This window comes from Stenella coeruleoalba, assembly GCF_951394435.1.
Source record: "Stenella coeruleoalba genome assembly, chromosome: 13".
Classification (NCBI taxonomy): Eukaryota; Metazoa; Chordata; class Mammalia; order Artiodactyla; family Delphinidae; genus Stenella; species Stenella coeruleoalba.
Genome location: NC_137159.1, coordinates 32,723,782 through 32,740,378, shown reverse-complemented (window position 1 = coordinate 32,740,378; position 16,597 = coordinate 32,723,782). Strand labels below are relative to the sequence as shown.

The following is a 16,597-nucleotide window of genomic DNA, read 5'->3' as shown; positions in this document are numbered from 1 at the left end:
TACGGGCCCAGCCGCTCCGCGGCATGTGGGATCTTCCCGGACCGGGGCATGAACCCGTGTCCCCTGCATCGGCAGGTGGACTCTCAACTACTGTGCCACCAGGGAAGCCCCAAAGTGTCTTTTTTAAAGTCATAAACTGTCTATCCTTCAAAATAAGTTTTACCACATGATTTGGAGGTGCTCTTGGGCTCTCTGGGGATGGGATTGAAGTTCTGTTAGAATATCTTAGTTTAATTTTTAAGTTCTGAGAGAAGATGGGGACAGAGAAGAAACGCATGTCTGTACAGAGCAGGGGAACTTTTGGTATAACTTCTTGGAAGTGGCTGTTTCAGGTGGTGAAAAGAGCGTGGACTGTCCAGTTGTGCGGGTTTCAATCTCTGCTCTGTTATTTAAGCTCACCGAGCCTCGGTTTCCTCATCTCTAATACGAGAATGTGGCTTTGCAGAGTAAGTGCTCAATACCATTACTGCAGGCAGGAGACATCAACGAAACGACCCCTTGGATGTCCTTTAAATGCTAGACTTAAATCACTGTAAAATAGATGAACCAATTCCCTTTCAATAGTGAGTAGTTGAAAACATCCCCAAAGATGGCAGAATAAGCTATTAAAATGGGTTTTATAAAGAAAAAAAACCCTTCTTCCTTTGGCTTTTATCAACTATAAATGAAAGCTACTCTATTCATAGTCTAAAGCCGAGGAAATAAGCTTTTGTAACATGCTAATATTTTCACCTCAGGAAAATAATTGTTCCTAGGAAAGACAAGTGTTCCTACGCTTAACCCTACTGTTTGAAGTATAAGGATTTGTTATATTTTTTTGCCTGAATCGAAAAACCAAGGACGGTTTGAAAAACTTTAAGCAGTGATCAAGTGCCATGTAATTCTGAGTTATGAATTATCTGAGGACGTTAATGGAGCACGTTATAAATATTAATTAGTTTTTACCAACACCCTGTGGTAACAGCTTTATTACCCCTCCTCCCCTTTTAACAGGCAAGGAAACGAAGATTCCATGAGGCCAAGCACCTTACCCTGGGGATATGAGGAAGAAGTTGCCCAGCCAGAAAAGGGAATCAGAGAAGGTTGGAATCAGAGCCCTGTGTGTTTCCAACTTAAGAAGAGACTCGTTCCTTATGTATAAAAACATTTCTGCTTCTCTTCAGATTGATATAGTTGAGGGAAAGTGGTTTATGTGTCCTCCTGAGACTCTCAAAAATGTTAGCTATTTGTTTCCAGGACCTGCAATCACAAATCATGTGTTGGTAGTACTAACCCTTCCAACTTTGAGATCTAAATTTATTTAGTAAATTTCAGATTGTTCCTATAAATGGATTAAAAATGGAATTTAATAAAAACAATAAAAATCAAAAGCAACAAAGAAAATAAAAGATTTTCTCCCTAAGCAGATAAGTGATTTACATGTTTATTGTGGTTTTACTTTTAGATATTTGTCTCAACATTGTAACTTGTAAGGTAACCCACAGATTATTTTACAATCTCCTCTTCTGAGTGTTTAAAGGGCACTCAGTAAAGACTTACTGGTTGAAACACAGATACCCCTCCCAGTTATAGATCGACCAGTGACTAGTATAGAAAGTTTTATAATTGATAACACAGTGTATACACAGCTACTTATTCAAATATTCAGTTAATAAAGCACATTTACTGGTTTAACCAAGTAAGTTGTGATTAGAAGAAAGAGCCAGAATTAGCCATTATGACTTCAACTCAGTTAACTTTGATAAATAAACACCTCGTGTGATTTCTTCTTCAAAAGATCAAACTTTGACAACAGGAGTCTGATGTATAACTTTTAAAAAACAGAAAGAGATTGAATGTGTCAAGAGTCAGAAAAACATACATTGTCCAAATTTTGTTTTCCAAAAAATCACTTATCCTAGCCAAGAGTAAATAACAGAGGGTCCTTGATCATCAGTATTGGGTAGTATGAAAGATGGAAATCACCATCACTGGGTAGGTTTTTTTCCATAATAAACTACAATATTGGTTTATGTAGCATCCATATAACTCTTTTCTGTTATACTTTTGGAGTTGCCGTGTTCAAAGTAACACCTGGAAATTGTTGACTATAATACAGAAAAATAGAATTGAATTTGGTCTTTTTTTTTTTTTCTCCTCATTTATTGAATTTGGTCTTATGAGCTAGGATTCAGCGTCGAGGTACTGCAGCATACTTCTGAAAATAAGCCTTGCAAATGTTTTCCACTAGAATATTTATGGATATAGTAATTTAGGCAGTCATTCCCTAGAGTAGATTATGACATGCCAGTAGCTGAAAGATGAGAATAAAACCTAAAGTGTCCAGTTGCAACTAGAGAGAGCCATAAAAAACCCACATTAAAAATATTTTTAAAAAGCACCTTTTTTTTTTTTTAGATTGGTACTAAGTTAAAAAGATCCACACATTTGGGAAATTGTCTTTATGACTTTTTCTCACAGACCACTTTCCTTCCTGTTTGTCGATTAAAATAAATAACGCCTGAGATTTTAATTTTAGTTTCTCAAACAAGACAAAACCAGTTGAACTGCTTTATATTGTCTCCTGAGCCAGGAATTGAGGTCAACCGTCACGAAAAAATAACCACAATTTGACTTTTTGTGTTTTGTAGGTTAATACCAGCAAAGAAGGGGGTGAGTTGTTTATATCCTTAAAAATAATTTCAGAAGAAATGAAAGTCTTCAGCTCACTATTAATCATATTATTTCCCATTTTTTTTCCGGTGAAGAGTTTATAAATGCCAGTAAAGGCCTTCCTTTGTAGAAGTTACTGAGTTTAAATACATGTGAAATGCCATTGCTTCGATAGATAGCTTCATAGACAATGAGATCAAAGCTGTTAACATACATTTCAAGAGCCTTGGCCGACTGATGTTCTTACAACCGTCATATTTTAGAGACCTTTCGAAATCATGAGTTACATGAAATAGAGTAAAGAACCTAAGAAAAAATTAGGCAAGATTGTTTCATTGAGCTGTCCCTTTCCCCTCTGGGGCCTATTAACTACTACACAAACAAGGCTGCCTCTTATTTCGTCTTATTTGGCGTTGGTACACACCTCTAAGTGAGTGGAGCCAGTCCTCTAGAACTGGCTGTCTCCTCTTGAACAGTTTGTTATTCATATTTCAGTCGCTTTTTTTTTCATGCCTCTTTTTCACTTCATGACGTCAGGGTATCTGATACTGATCAAATCAATGGAGGTAGCCTAGGGTACAAGCATTTCAGAATAGGATGTTAATGCAGTACTGGGTATATCTCACTCACTGGCACAAGCTTTTTGATGTTGGAGCAGAAAAAAACTGTTCAGAAATGTCTCCTTGCCTCCCTCGCAGGGTTATAGTGGTTTACCAGGCCAAGAATTAAACAGAGAAGAAAGGAATCCATTTTTAAAGGCACATCCTTTAGATGACAGATGCAGAAGCCACATGTATTGGCATTTCATTACTTAGAATCTTATTCGAGTATCAATGTTTATCTGAACACAAAGGAGGACGGAGCCAAAGATTCAAACTGTGTTTAATTTGGACTCACGTAATTCATGCTTGGGAAAAACTTAGGGGTACGGAGTCTTCTGCCCATTCACGTGAAACACCCATTACCATTAATAGGGATAACCATGTTTGTTGAAAAGAAAACCTGTCCTTTAGAACTAACTTAGACCTTAGGGACAGAAAGATGTCCCCAGCTAATAGCTGATGGGAATTGTACAGTCTCACATTTGCTCCCTGCTGACCTGGCATCACTGAATTTGGAAAAGCAGAGCCAGGTTCACCCGGGGGTAGCAGAGAAGAAAACTGTTTTGAAACAAAAAAAAAAAAAAAAAAAAAAGAAAGAAAGGTGATTATACTTCAGGCTTTTAAATTGAGTCACAGAAGTCCCTGCCTAATTATATCATGAAAACAAGCTCCAAGTTCCTAGGAAAGAGAAGGTAGTGGTAGATTTATTCTTGTTTACTCCTTTCAACCAACCACACTTGAAAAGGTTTTCTTAAAATAATGAAATTAGACTCATCTGATTAGATGAAATATTTCAATTTGGAAACCAAATGACATTTCATTTTCAAGGATTCATGGTAAGGGAAAACAGATGGGAAAAATAATCTTGAGCCACAGAAAATCACAAACCTTGGGTATATCCTATCACTAACCTTCTTGACCCCAGATGTGAACAAGAGGCCAGCCAGTCACTGAGGCAATACAGTATTAAAAAACCGTTGTGGGTGGAGCATATTGGGAGGTGCTGAGGGGAGACAAGAAGTCACGGAAAAGCATAGTTCTTACCTTTAAAAAGTGTATGACGGGGCTTCCCTGGTGGCGCAGTGGTTGAGAGTCCGCCTGCCGATGCAGGGGACACGGGTTCGTGTCCCGGTCCGGGAAGATCCCACACGCCGCGGAGCGGCTGGGCCCGTGAGCCATGGCTACTGAGCCTGCGCATCCGGAGCCTGTGCTCCGCAACGGGAGAGGCCACAACAGTGAGAGGCCCGCGTACCGCAAAAAAAAAGAAAAAAGTGTATGATGAAGTCTAAATATTAGTACAAAGCATGTGGATGTTTGCATTCACTTTCTCGCCTTGACATTTTCTCTCCCCTTGGAGAGGATAATAAACTACAGGGTCGGGAGGAGGAAGACTTGGGCTTCTCAGTAGTCTCTCAAATGGGGTGTAAACAGATCTCTGAACAATCAGAGCCCTTCACTAGCTTCAGAACAGGATAAGGATTAAGAAGACAAGCTTTGAAAATAGATAAACCTGAGCCTGTCACTTGAAAGTTTCCAAGTCTCTGTTCCCATATCTGTAAAATGGAGCAATGATGCTCAACCACAGGGTGGTTGAGGAAATCAAATAAGATGAAATGTATGAAATACTTAGCACAGGGTTTGGCAAATAGCAAGAACTCGAATGAACAGTAGTCTTTGCTATTATTAATGATGGATAGTGGCTAATACTCATTTAATATCTAGTGTCCTTTGCATGGAATGTTCCTGACCCTCCCCTCTGGTGTTTATCTGTGGCTCAACTGGCCACACAGGGAGTGTCAAATACAGCTCTGTAACCTTGGTGCCCTTCTTGGGTTTTATCCAGAGAGCAACTCAGCACAATGCCCCTGCGGAAAGGATGGGGTGGGAGTTGGGGATAAAAAGGTGAAAACTCATGCCAGGTGCAGTGGGGATTACGATGAGAAGCGTGCCTTAGCCAAGCGAGAGCCACTGCAGACACCTCTTGGCATTCCACCCATGGGGACTGAGTAGCTTCTGTGTGCCAGGCTGGCCACATTGGTGTCCTGAAGAGAGCACGTATTTTCACTGCTTCCTGCTAGGCTATGCTATCTTGGGGATTGGGAATCTTAGGCACGTGATTTTGGAATGAAATATTGCTTTAGAAGAAAGAACAAAACATTAGCTAGTTTAGACCAGTCCAGGATAGGAGAGGAGATAAGCCCTGCTGAAGAGCCCTGTTGAAATCACAAATGCTGCATTATCGTGGGATGGAGAAAGAAGATAAGTGTAACATTTCTGTCTTCTGCCCACATCAACTGAGGTGATGGAAGATGTGACTGCCCAAGAGAATTAAGGGTAAGTGGATGGAAAGAAAGGCCTGGTCCTGGAATTAGGGAACCTCGGGTGATGAGGTTGCATCACAGAGAAGAGTTCGATTATTTTTATGCATCTGATTAAGATTTGACTTTGGAATATCATTGTAAGGTGGAGATCTTGAGATGAACTGAATATATGTGAACCAAACTGTACAACTTAGATTGATACGGAAAGAACTTTTTTTTTACTTGAATATATTTTTATACCAATTAAATAGAAAATCCTCTTCTCCCATCTAAAGAGGAATAAGAGGGAAGTCTGCGGCTTGGAGCCCTGAGCTCTAATAGTTGGTGCATTAATTTGTTTCACTCTTTGAAGTTAGGAAGTTAGACCCACATTCAGGTGTCATGGAGGAGCCCAAGAAGCTTCAAGGTCGTCCAGTCTGTCCTGCCGCCGGTACCACCTAGTGGCAGCCAGGAATATGTGTAAGTATCTTTTTAAAAATTGCTGTAAAAACTTACAAAAAGCATACATCAGTAGAACTCATTGTTAAGACCAGTTTAAAAACGCGCGAGAATTTAGAGTAAATTGTCAAGGGTTCTTCTGTTCCCTCTCCCAACCCCACTGCTCTTCCTTATTATTCTTAATAGTAACCTGCCTTTGCTATGTATTTCCTCAAATCCCGACCTCTCTCTCTGTCTCTCTCTCTTTCTCCTTCTCTCTGTCTCTTTCCCAATCTGTCTCCCTGCACTTAGTTTTTAAAAACAGAAATGGAGGGGCTTCCCTGGTGGCGCAGTGGTTGGGAGTCTGCCTGCCGATGCAGGGGACACGGGTTCGTGCCCCTGTCCGCGAAAATCCCACATGCCGCGGAGCGGCTGGGCCCGTGAGCCATGGCCGCTGAGCCTGCGCGTCCGGAGCCTGTGCTCCGCAGTGGGAGAGGCCACAGCGGTGAGGGGCCCGCGTACCGCAAAAAAAAAAAAAAAAGAAATGGAATCAAACTAAATATTATGGGGTGATTTTTTCCACTTCCCAGATATCTTTTTTAATTGAAGTATAGTTGATTTACAATGTTGTGTTAAATTCTGCTGTACAGCAAAGTGACTCCGTTGTACATATATATGTACATTCTTCTTCATAGTCTTTTCCATTATGGCTTATCTCAGGATATTGACTATAGTTCCCTGTGCTATACAGTGGGACCTTGTTGTCTGACTTACCAGATATCTTTAAACCTATTCCCTAGCACAGCAGAAGCTATCACCAAAGGGCCCAGACATGACAATATGCTCACAAGCTCCAATGTCAGGTTGGCTTTCAAATTCTGAGCTGGAGGAGGTATGTGAGCATTGAAAGTACCTTCCCTTGGATGAGCTTCTTGACTCAGAATGGCCCTTATCACGTCCCCTGCTGGATGTGTACCAGCCTCGTTCCCTGTCCTGAGCTCCAGCCGCTCTACCTCTCCATCCCGTGGCCTGAGCTCTCTCCGTATTCTCCTCAGAGACCTCTCTGCCCCCACGTGCAGTTGTCTGGGTTTGGCCTCCTCACCCCTCACCGTGGCAGATGCTTCTCTTCTCCTCTCCCTGCTCCAAACAGGGAGATCACTCTATACCACACACAGCATCTGGTCACTTTGTGCTTCAAATACTCCTGCAGCTTCCATTTTCTATCGGGCAAAGCCAAAGCTGCTCAGCCTCTGTGCAAAGCTCCCCATGGTCAAGGCTCTGCCTCCTTCCTCCTCCACCATCCCCTGTGCTCCAGAATCCCTTCTTCTGGAGCGGACCATATGCCTTCACCTGCGATACCCTGTCACACCCCTTCTATGCCCCAGATGTGCTTTCTCTCATCCTCCTGAAGAGAATCATTTGTCAAGATGCAGCTCCAATACCATCTACGAAGCCACCTTCATCTCCTGCAGGCTCCTCCTCTATCCTTTCATGTATTTTGTATCCCCTTCTAGCCGAGCGTTTACCACATTTAATTATAACTATTTGGCGATGAGCAACTGGAATATTTATCGTAGTACCCTCACCATTTCCTGTCCCACAGAGTAGATGGCACACGAATGTTTATTGAACAAGTAAATGAACATTAAAGAGAAGGACTACAGTCAATAGACCTTAGGGCAGTGGTTTCTAAACTTTACTGTGGTAAGGATCATGACGGTGCTTGTTAAAATGCAGATGCTTTTTTTTCTTATTGAAGTATAGCTGATTTACAATGTTGGGTTAATTTCTGCTGTACAGCAAAGTGATTCGGTTACATATATATATATATATACACATTCTTTTTTTAAATATTCTTTTCCTTTATTGTTTATCATAGGATATGAATATAGTTCTCTGTGCTAGGACCTTGCTGTTTATCCATTGCATACATAATATCTTACATCTGCTAACCCCAATCTCCTACTCTATCCCTCCCTCAACCCCCTCCCCCTTGGTAACCACCATGCAGATGCTTTGGAATTACTCTCAGAGAGTCCACCTAATTTGTCAGGTGTGAAAATGTAGAGCTCAGGAATCTACATTTTAACAAGCATCTGAGATCACTCCGATGGCCTGTGAGAGGCCCTTGCAGATTATTAATGCAAAGCAAATAATCTGAAAAAAAAAAAAGAAAAGAACCTTTGTTCCTGGAGCTGGCAGACACTGGAGAATGTGCTTATGCCCATAAGGGATGCCTTGATGTAGTGGTTGTTGGCGCTCCTGAGAATAAATGGATACTAGCCTAAGCTGAAGAGACCACGGTGCAGTGAACTCCGTGAAGACTCTCACGATGCACCAGGCTCTATGTATACAAGGCCTGGACTCTTTCTTTTTCAGACCAATTGTCGTCAACTCCCATCTGTTTGTTTTGTTCCAAGAGTCACTATTTAGCCAGGCCCAAGCTGGCTTAATCATTAATATATTGCATTTCTGACAAGCCTCTCCCTGGATGTTCTCCAAGCATTTTAGCAGCTTTCAGCCTGTCTTCTCTCATTCCCTGAGGGAGGAACAAGTACAAGTTCACGCCAACGCATTCGAGAGGCATTGCTCAGAGCAGCTCCTGGGGCACCAGATGCAGGAGGGAGGGAAAGAGTGGGATAGCTCCCAGCCCCCTCTCCTCTGTTCCATCTCCTTTCCCCACCCACCCTGCCAAATGCTCCCTGGTGTCTTCAGCAGGTGGCTCCCACCCCTGCCTTCAAGTCTGCTCAGGCAATTTCCCTCCTGAGATAAATGAGCTCCGAAAAGATTCACGGGCTCTAGACGGTGCGGGACTGCCAAGAACCACATGTATCTGGCCAAAGTGAAGGCTCGAAACCACTAAGCAAAGGGCTCTTGCAGAGACAGAGGTGGACACAGCTTAGGCTCCTGTACAGAGGTGGGACTTTCAGGCAGCCAATGTCCACCGGGGGCAGAGCTCCAGTTCTCCGGGGTCCAGGCGCTCCAGCCTCGGCCACGTGGATCTGCCTAGACTTGCCCTGACTTCTCATTCCTGTGACTTTCCTTCTGGTAAACGCCTCTCAGCTCTACAGACTCTGATTTCCTCAGATCCACTGAGGTTAACCCAGTTGAATTAACCCAGTTTCTGATTTAGGTTCTTCTCTGACCCACATTTGCTAGGTCCTGCCTTCTCAGGCGTGGCCTCCTTGGCCTGCCTGGTCTTCAGCCTCATGACTCCAGCCTTGATGAAGACACACAGAGGATCAGCAGACCGTCTGTGGAAAACACTGAACTCTTCTCTGATTGTTTATGAGGAACATCTGACTTGTCAGTTTTCCGGAAGGATTTATATAAATGAAGGAAAGAGGAGAGGACTGCACTGGCATCTACCCCTTGGAAGTCTGTTCAGTGGTCTGCCCTCTGGAATTGTATTCCCTGATGCTTTGTGGAGATGGTTTGACCCCAACAGCTTGATTTCTAGTCTCAGAGGCCCTTCTGCATCAGTGTCTTCAGGTTTTGAAAAAGTAAACATACAGTAAAATGAACTCTGTGTGTGTATGTGTGTGTTGCGTCCGTTTCTATGAGTTTTAACACCTTTATAGATTCATGCAAATACCACCACTACCAGGATACAGAACAATTCCATCCCCTAGGAAACTCCCTCATGCTGTCCCTTTGAGTATCCAAGTTTTATTTTAAGGCCTTAGATCTCATAAAGATCACTAGGGAAAGGTTAAGCTCCATAGCAAAGTTAAAGAAGATAACCTGTGTTCAATATTTGAAGGGAATGGTCATTCAGGACTGAGGTACTTCTACAGGATGAGGACAGATTCTCACAATCCCAAGTTCTAAATGGGTTCTTAGGTTGTCTTCCCAAGGAAGTTGGCTCAGCTCTCCCTTCCTACTCAGACAAGCAAGAGCTACTTAGCTCATGGGCCATGTCTCTCTGTGGACAGCCTTTTCAGTGGGAGGGAAATGTCAGCTTCTGGGGCTGTCAGAGATCAAGGGTTCGTAGACTTCTTTTTTTTTAACATCTTTATTGGAGTGTAATTGCTTTACAATGGTGTGTTAGTTTCTGCTGTATAACAAAGTGAATCAGCTATACATATACATATATCCCCATACCTCCTTGACTTCTAGTGGAGGATAAATGTATTGGAATCATTTGGGTTTTCATTCTGCCTCTTCCACTCACACTAGCTGTGATATTAACCTCTCTGAGCTTAATATCCTCATGTCAACAATGAAAATCTTATGTATATTATGGGGTGGTTTGAAGGATGTCACAAGATCCTATACATAGAACATCTGCCACAAACCAGGCGCACAGTGAATGTGATTTTTTGCGTTTCTTTTCCCCATTTAATCCATCCCCCCCAACCCGCCTCTAAACAGAATCCTATCCAAACTAGCTCAGTCAGCGTTTATCTTATTTTTAAGCCCATAAGAGAAAAAAGATGGCTTAATCTTTCTCCTAACTCATCCCAGGATTTTTAACTTTCCCTGGCAGGAAATGATTTCTTAGAACTAACTTAAAACAATTAAAACCAACTTAAAACACTTTTTCTTTTTGGAGTAGTTCCACTATAGAGTCCTCAGCAGAAAAAGAGAGTAGCTGGCCGGGGCAACTCAGATGCTGTAGAGAAGAAAAGGCTGGATTACGTTGTGATAATACACACCCCCCAAATCTCAGTAGTGTTTTACAATAGTTTCTCATTCTTCCCCCCTCCAAAAAGAGGGATTGATGTAGCTTAGAGGAATGGATGGATGGATAGATAAGTGATAAAGCAATGATAGCAAAATGTTAACTATAAAATCCAGGTGATGGGTTGTGGATTTCGGTTGTACACTTCTTTCAATTTTTCTGCCTATTTCAACATTTTTCACAATAAAAGTTTAGGGAGAAAAGTTTACTTCTCACTTATGCTCTAGGTCCAGTAAAGTTTGGCTAGGGTTCTGCTTCATGTCTTCTCACTCCAGGATGCGGGATGATGGATCATCTTGAAAGCGGACGGTTGCCATGGCAAAGGGAAAGCGAGCTCTGCTGGGTATTGCACAGGCGGTTGGCTGTTTCAGCCTGGAAGCAACATACATCGTTTCAGCTCACAACTCATTGGCCTGAGCTCCTCTCACATGGCCCTACCCCAGTCATGAGAGTGCAGTCCTGTCATGTGCCTAGGCAGGGGAGGGCTGGAAACATTTTATGGGTAGCACAAAATGACGACCCTGACATAAATAGACTCCTTCAAAGCACCGCACACCTTAACCCCGTCATCATTAATAATACTAACATGAAAAGGCATATTCACTTCAAGAAACATCAGAGAGAAAACTCAGATGCTTTTTCTTACTCATCTACCTGCCTTCTTTCAGTCTCCTTTAAAGGGAGCAGGACTAACCCATTAAAGGCTAATATATTCCAAACTCCTTGACTTTTTTTTTTTTTTTTCCCAGCCAGTCAGCCATCCAGCTAGCTCTTTCTAGAATCTCATCACTTTTTTTACTGAGTCAGCTCATTCTCACTGAGTCAGTCAGAAAACGTGGAAGCCATCCAGAGAACTCCAGAAAGGCAGAAGTTAGATGGAAGCTGGTGACGCTTTTCAGAAACGGGGTCATCAAAGAAAATATCTGAATAAACACGATTTCAAAATTATTCTTGACTCGACACTTTAGAGGAGTCAGGAAAGACTTCATAGCTGATGTGACATTTAAGTTGGCACTTGAAGGCATCTGCTAGGAAGAAAATGGAGCAGGGCATTCCAAGCAGAGGGTACAGGCTGTGCAGTGTCGAGGAGGCTGTCCCAGCTCTGAATACCTGAAGGAGAATCAGAAATCCACTGTGGGCAGAGGCTAGAGTGCCTGTCAGGATTACTATTCCAGCACAAGAGTGAGGCCAAAAATATTGTCATATTTTTCATTGGTCAGTAAATGGGGAATAAAATACCATACTTGCTAAAAAAAAAAACAGAATTAGTCTTATCTAGTGCTCGAACACTAGTTCCTATGACTTCAAGTAGTCAAGGTCCTCTTCAAGTAATTTGCTGTGCAGAGAGCTATAGGTTTCTAACTGAATACAGAGTTTCTAGAAATGGAATGCTTTTATTTATTGACAATAATTTAGAGTCATCTATATAGACTTAATCGATTCACAGTAATTTTGGGGGAGGGGAAGGCATTGATCTAGTAGACTGCAAATAAAGGAAGGCAAAACCACCGGTTAAAAAAACAAACACGGCGGGAGTGTGGGCACAGGATGAAGTCATTTCAAATAAAATGCATCAGAAGGAGGGTGATGAGGAGAAGAGAAGGAAGGTGTTTTGCTTGTGACATTATTTAATCCTAACACACTCTGAAGTGGATAGTATTGTCACCATTTCACAAACGAGAAAACTGAGGGTCAAATAAAGTCATTTCTTGTAAAATCAGCTGTTTAAACTTGAGCCTTATTTTTCAAAATCTGAGACATTTTTCTTCTGTAAAACGGACATATGACATGCGTTGCCTACCTCACAGAGCTGTTGGGAGGATTAAAAGACATAACAAATAGGGACTTCCCTGGTGGCGCAGTGGTTAAGAATCTGCTTGCCAATTCAGGGAACACGGTTCGATCCCGGGTCCAGGAAGATCCCACATGCCGCGGAGCAACTAAGCCCGTGCGCCACAACCACTGAGCCTGTGCTCTAGAACTGGTGAGCCATAACTACTGAGCCCGTGCACCTAGAGCCCGTGCTCCACAAGAGGAACCGCCGCAATGAGAAGCCCGTGCACCGCAATGAAGAGTAGCCCCCCGTCGCTGCAACTAGAAAAAGCCGGTGTGCAGCAACAAAGACCTAACACAGCCAAAAATAAATAAATTTATTTTTAAAAAAAGAAGAAATAACAAATAGAACTTTTGACATCACTCTTGACATTTATCAGATTTTGAAGAAATAACAAATAGAACTTATGACATCACTCTTGACATTTCTCAGATTTTAAGTTCTCTGATTCTGTCCGGATGTTTGCATATTATTAAGAACTGGGTCTTTGTAAAAGAGACGCCCTGGTGGCGCGCAGTGGTTGAGAGTCCGCCTGCCGATGCAGGGGACACGGGTTCGTGCCCCGGTCTGGGAGGATCCCACATGCCGCGGAGCGGCTGGGCCCGTGAGCCATGGCTGCTGAGCCTGCGCGTATGAAACCTGTTTGTGGAGAAAGTCTTTCCCTAACATACCTTAAAATACATTACTTCAAACTATTTATTTTTAAATAATTAAAAATATTGTCTCTACATACATTCTCCTTCTCTTCCCCCTCCCCCTCCTCTTTCCTTCTTTTCCTTCTCTTTCTCCTCCTCCTCTCCTTCCTTCCCCTCCTCCCCCTCATCTTCCTCTTCCTCCTTCTCCTTCATCATCTTCTTCTTCTTCTTCATTTTTTGTATAAGACCAGAGCACAAGCTTTGACCATCACCCATGCATGGAATATTCTTTTAAACACCTTCAGTTTTCCTCTTTGCATTTTTAATACTTTTGTTTAAAAATGTATTTTGTCCTCTCTGACTTTTTAAATAAAATGTACCAAGTAATAATGTTATGTGCCAGTCACAATTTTATCTACATTAACGTATTTAATCCTCACAACCACTCTTTAAAGTAAATATTTTTATTATCTCCATTTTCCAAATGAAAAACTTTAAACACAGAACTTCCCTGGTGGTGCAGTGGTTAAGAATCCACCCGACAACGCAGGGGACAAGGGTTCGAGCCCTGGTCTGGGAAGATTCCCACATGCCACGGAGCAACAAAGCCCGTGCGCCACAACTACTGAGCCTGCGCTCTAGAGCCCGCGTGCCACAACTAGTGAAGCCCGTGCGCCTAGAGCCCGTGCTCCACCACAAGAGAAGCCACCGCAATGAGAAGCCCGCGCGCCGCAGCAAAGAGTAGCCCCCTCTCCCCGCAGCTAGAGAAAGCCAGCACGCAGCAACGAAGACCCAACGCAGCCAAAAATAATTAATTAGTTTAAAAAATGTAAGCGCAGAGATATTAAGTGACTTGTCTAAGGTCACACAGTTAATAAGGATTTGAATTGCGGCATCTTGGCTCCAGAATCTGAACTCTTAAACACTGGGTCATGATGAAACATTTGTGAAAATAATGGATAATCTTCCTAAATAAGAGTCATGATGATGTATATCAATTTTTATTTGATATCCACAGAAACTATTGTGGTTTAATTCAGGATTATGTCCCTATCTATTATAGTTTTTGACTTATTTTATCTTCTTTCAACATTTTTTCTTGGTCCTCTCTCTGTGAAAAAAATTTATTTTCAGTATATCTGTCTCTACAAATTGCCTTCTTTCCTCTAATTATTCTGCATCCAATTTCCTAAGAGCCAGACACTAGATCACCTTATAAGTTAGAACCGTCTTTAAAATACGAGTCATGAGGCTTTGAGTGAAGACCCAAGCCTTTAGTGGATGGACTTGGTGACATCTGTGACAGAGATCTTTACTTTTTGGCATGTTTTCTGTTCTCCACTGGGATCTGGATGGCTTAGATGGTTGGATAAGTGACTTCTCAATAAGCAAGGTGTCACAAAATAGAAATTCAAGGCATTTCTACTCTCCCACCTGTTCCAAAGTGTTTCAGTCATCATAATAATTAGAAGGATGGCCTAGTTCCTCAAGCTTCTGGGTAGCCACCCGATGCTTAGAAGTAGAGAGACATGGCTACAACTTGTATAAAAATAGCCTTCCAGATGGCTGAGGGGCAAAGTTACAACTCAGCAGCTTGATATAGCTGAGCACTTGAATCTGGAAGTAGGAGGAGAGCTATGCTGAGAAGTAGCCAGAGAGACTGGGCTTGAGTCCAATCATAAGTAGAACAGTAGATGCCAGGAGAGATCACTTAAGGTGGCAGATTAGCTGTTAAGATTTCCTGTTTACTTCATCTCCATCCCCTCCCCACCTCCCTTGATTCAACCTTACCTCTTAGCCTCAAGGGAAACATACACACATGCGCACACACACACATTTAAACAAAATAAGGAGAATACAGTAGAGGTACAAACCATAAATCTTAATGTGCTTTAGAAGTCTACTAGCCGAACTCATCTTAGCCACAAGAAGAATGATGGTGAGCAGTTGAACTCACCCAGTGTGTCTCCGGGACTTCGATGCTCCAGCTTCTGGGCTGGGGCTCTTCGGTGGGAGGGTGTGTCCAGTGACATGGGCCATGTTTCCCCCAGCCCTGCCTTAAGTCATTCCCAACTCAAAAATGGAAATGGGCAAAAGCCGCAATATTGCTTCCACCCCTCAAGGCAAATACTAAGACTCTGATGGATGAGTCACTAGCTTGAGAGTCCTTGTTTCCCAAATGAAAATATTTACTCATCAAATGTTTCAATAGGCTAAGATATGTAGTTTTCACATTTGCCCACCTTCTAATAACTGCATTTCCACTGGATATTCTGGAGTAAAACTTAAGCCTCTGTCTATGGTAAACCCATTGCTTTAAATATCTCAGTGTTTGAAGAGTGTTGGCTTTTAAAATACAGTAATTAGGAGCGGATTAGCGCTTATATTTAGCAACAGTTAATAGACACTATCGTTTTTGAAAAACAAGCGAATTGAGAAGCATACTCCTCTCTTTTAACACCGCTCGTGATTAGCCCAAATCCAAGGCATTACTGTGCCCTGCTGGCAGCAGAGCCTCATTGCAGGTAAGTAACACAGGTGCAGAGGGTTTGGGGCCAGCCTTCCAAATTCATTTCCACAAGAAACGGATTCTTTGCAATAGTCCCATTAACCTTGCATATTCTTACATGGAAGGTTCACAAGGCAACAAAAAAACAAATCCCCAACTGACTTTTTCCAACCCAATAGGATTTGTGCTTCCCAAGTGAACATTACAATATTGTTACCTTTCAAGAGAATGTTTCTTTGCTTCTTAGGGAATTCATCCTCAATCTACATGGAGTACAGGCTTTGTGCCAGGTACCTTGCAGTGCCTGGGAGCAGGCAAGGAGGTCTCCATCCTGATGCACATGCACTGTTACAGCACCACATCCTAAAGCTGCCCAGCTATATAGCTGGCTGATAGGGGTGTGGTCACCCTGGAAGGAGGAATGGAGAGAGGATAGGAACAAGCATTTTTTTGATTGTCCACCAAGAGCCCAAGCCTGTGCTAGCTTTGTTGCAGCCGGTAGAGTATTCCCTGTTTAATGGTCAGAATTGATCTATGAGTTAAGTGTGCTATTTCTACTCCAGGTATATCCCCCTCACCCTGCAACACAGATGGCGGTCTTGTAACAGAGAAGAACAAACCTGACTCCGTATTGGATCTATTCCTTTAGCCCTAATCCTTGTGCTCTGTTGCCTGTGCTTGGTCATGCTGGTTCTGCACCTTTGGTAAAAGAATGTTGCCTATAGTCTGAAATATACAGGATAGCCCATTCTCAAGGCTCTGACCTTTAAAAGTGTAACACTTTCCCAATCATAGAGAGATTAAAAAGTTGCAGAAGAGAAAATAACATTGTTTTGTTGGAGGTTTACAGGAACATCGTGACCTGACCTACATGGACAGCTTCAAGAACAAAGGATTCCGGCACCAAGAAGTTTGCAACAAACAGCCACACCGCCTCCTCTTT

The 16,597-nt window shown here is 42.4% G+C and overlaps 1 protein-coding gene and 1 long non-coding RNA gene across 2 annotated transcripts in view; one reads left to right on the top strand and one right to left on the bottom strand.

Annotated features, from left to right (window-relative positions):
• PPP3R1 (protein phosphatase 3 regulatory subunit B, alpha) overlaps positions 1 to 4,325 on the bottom strand; it is an 81,282-nt gene extending 76,957 nt beyond the window's left edge. The window contains exon 1 of the mRNA XM_079940608.1: positions 4,299 to 4,325. The gene's annotated coding sequence lies outside the window, so the exon portion shown is untranslated. The remainder of the gene's footprint in view (positions 1 to 4,298) is intronic.
• A 785-nt stretch (positions 4,326 to 5,110) lies between these two features.
• On the top strand, positions 5,111 to 9,627 carry LOC307196408. Its single transcript, XR_013831129.1, has 3 exons — positions 5,111 to 5,588; positions 5,928 to 6,034; positions 9,152 to 9,627. It is a non-coding gene; the product is annotated as an uncharacterized lncRNA (long non-coding RNA).
• Positions 9,628 to 16,597: the final 6,970 nt, after the last annotated feature.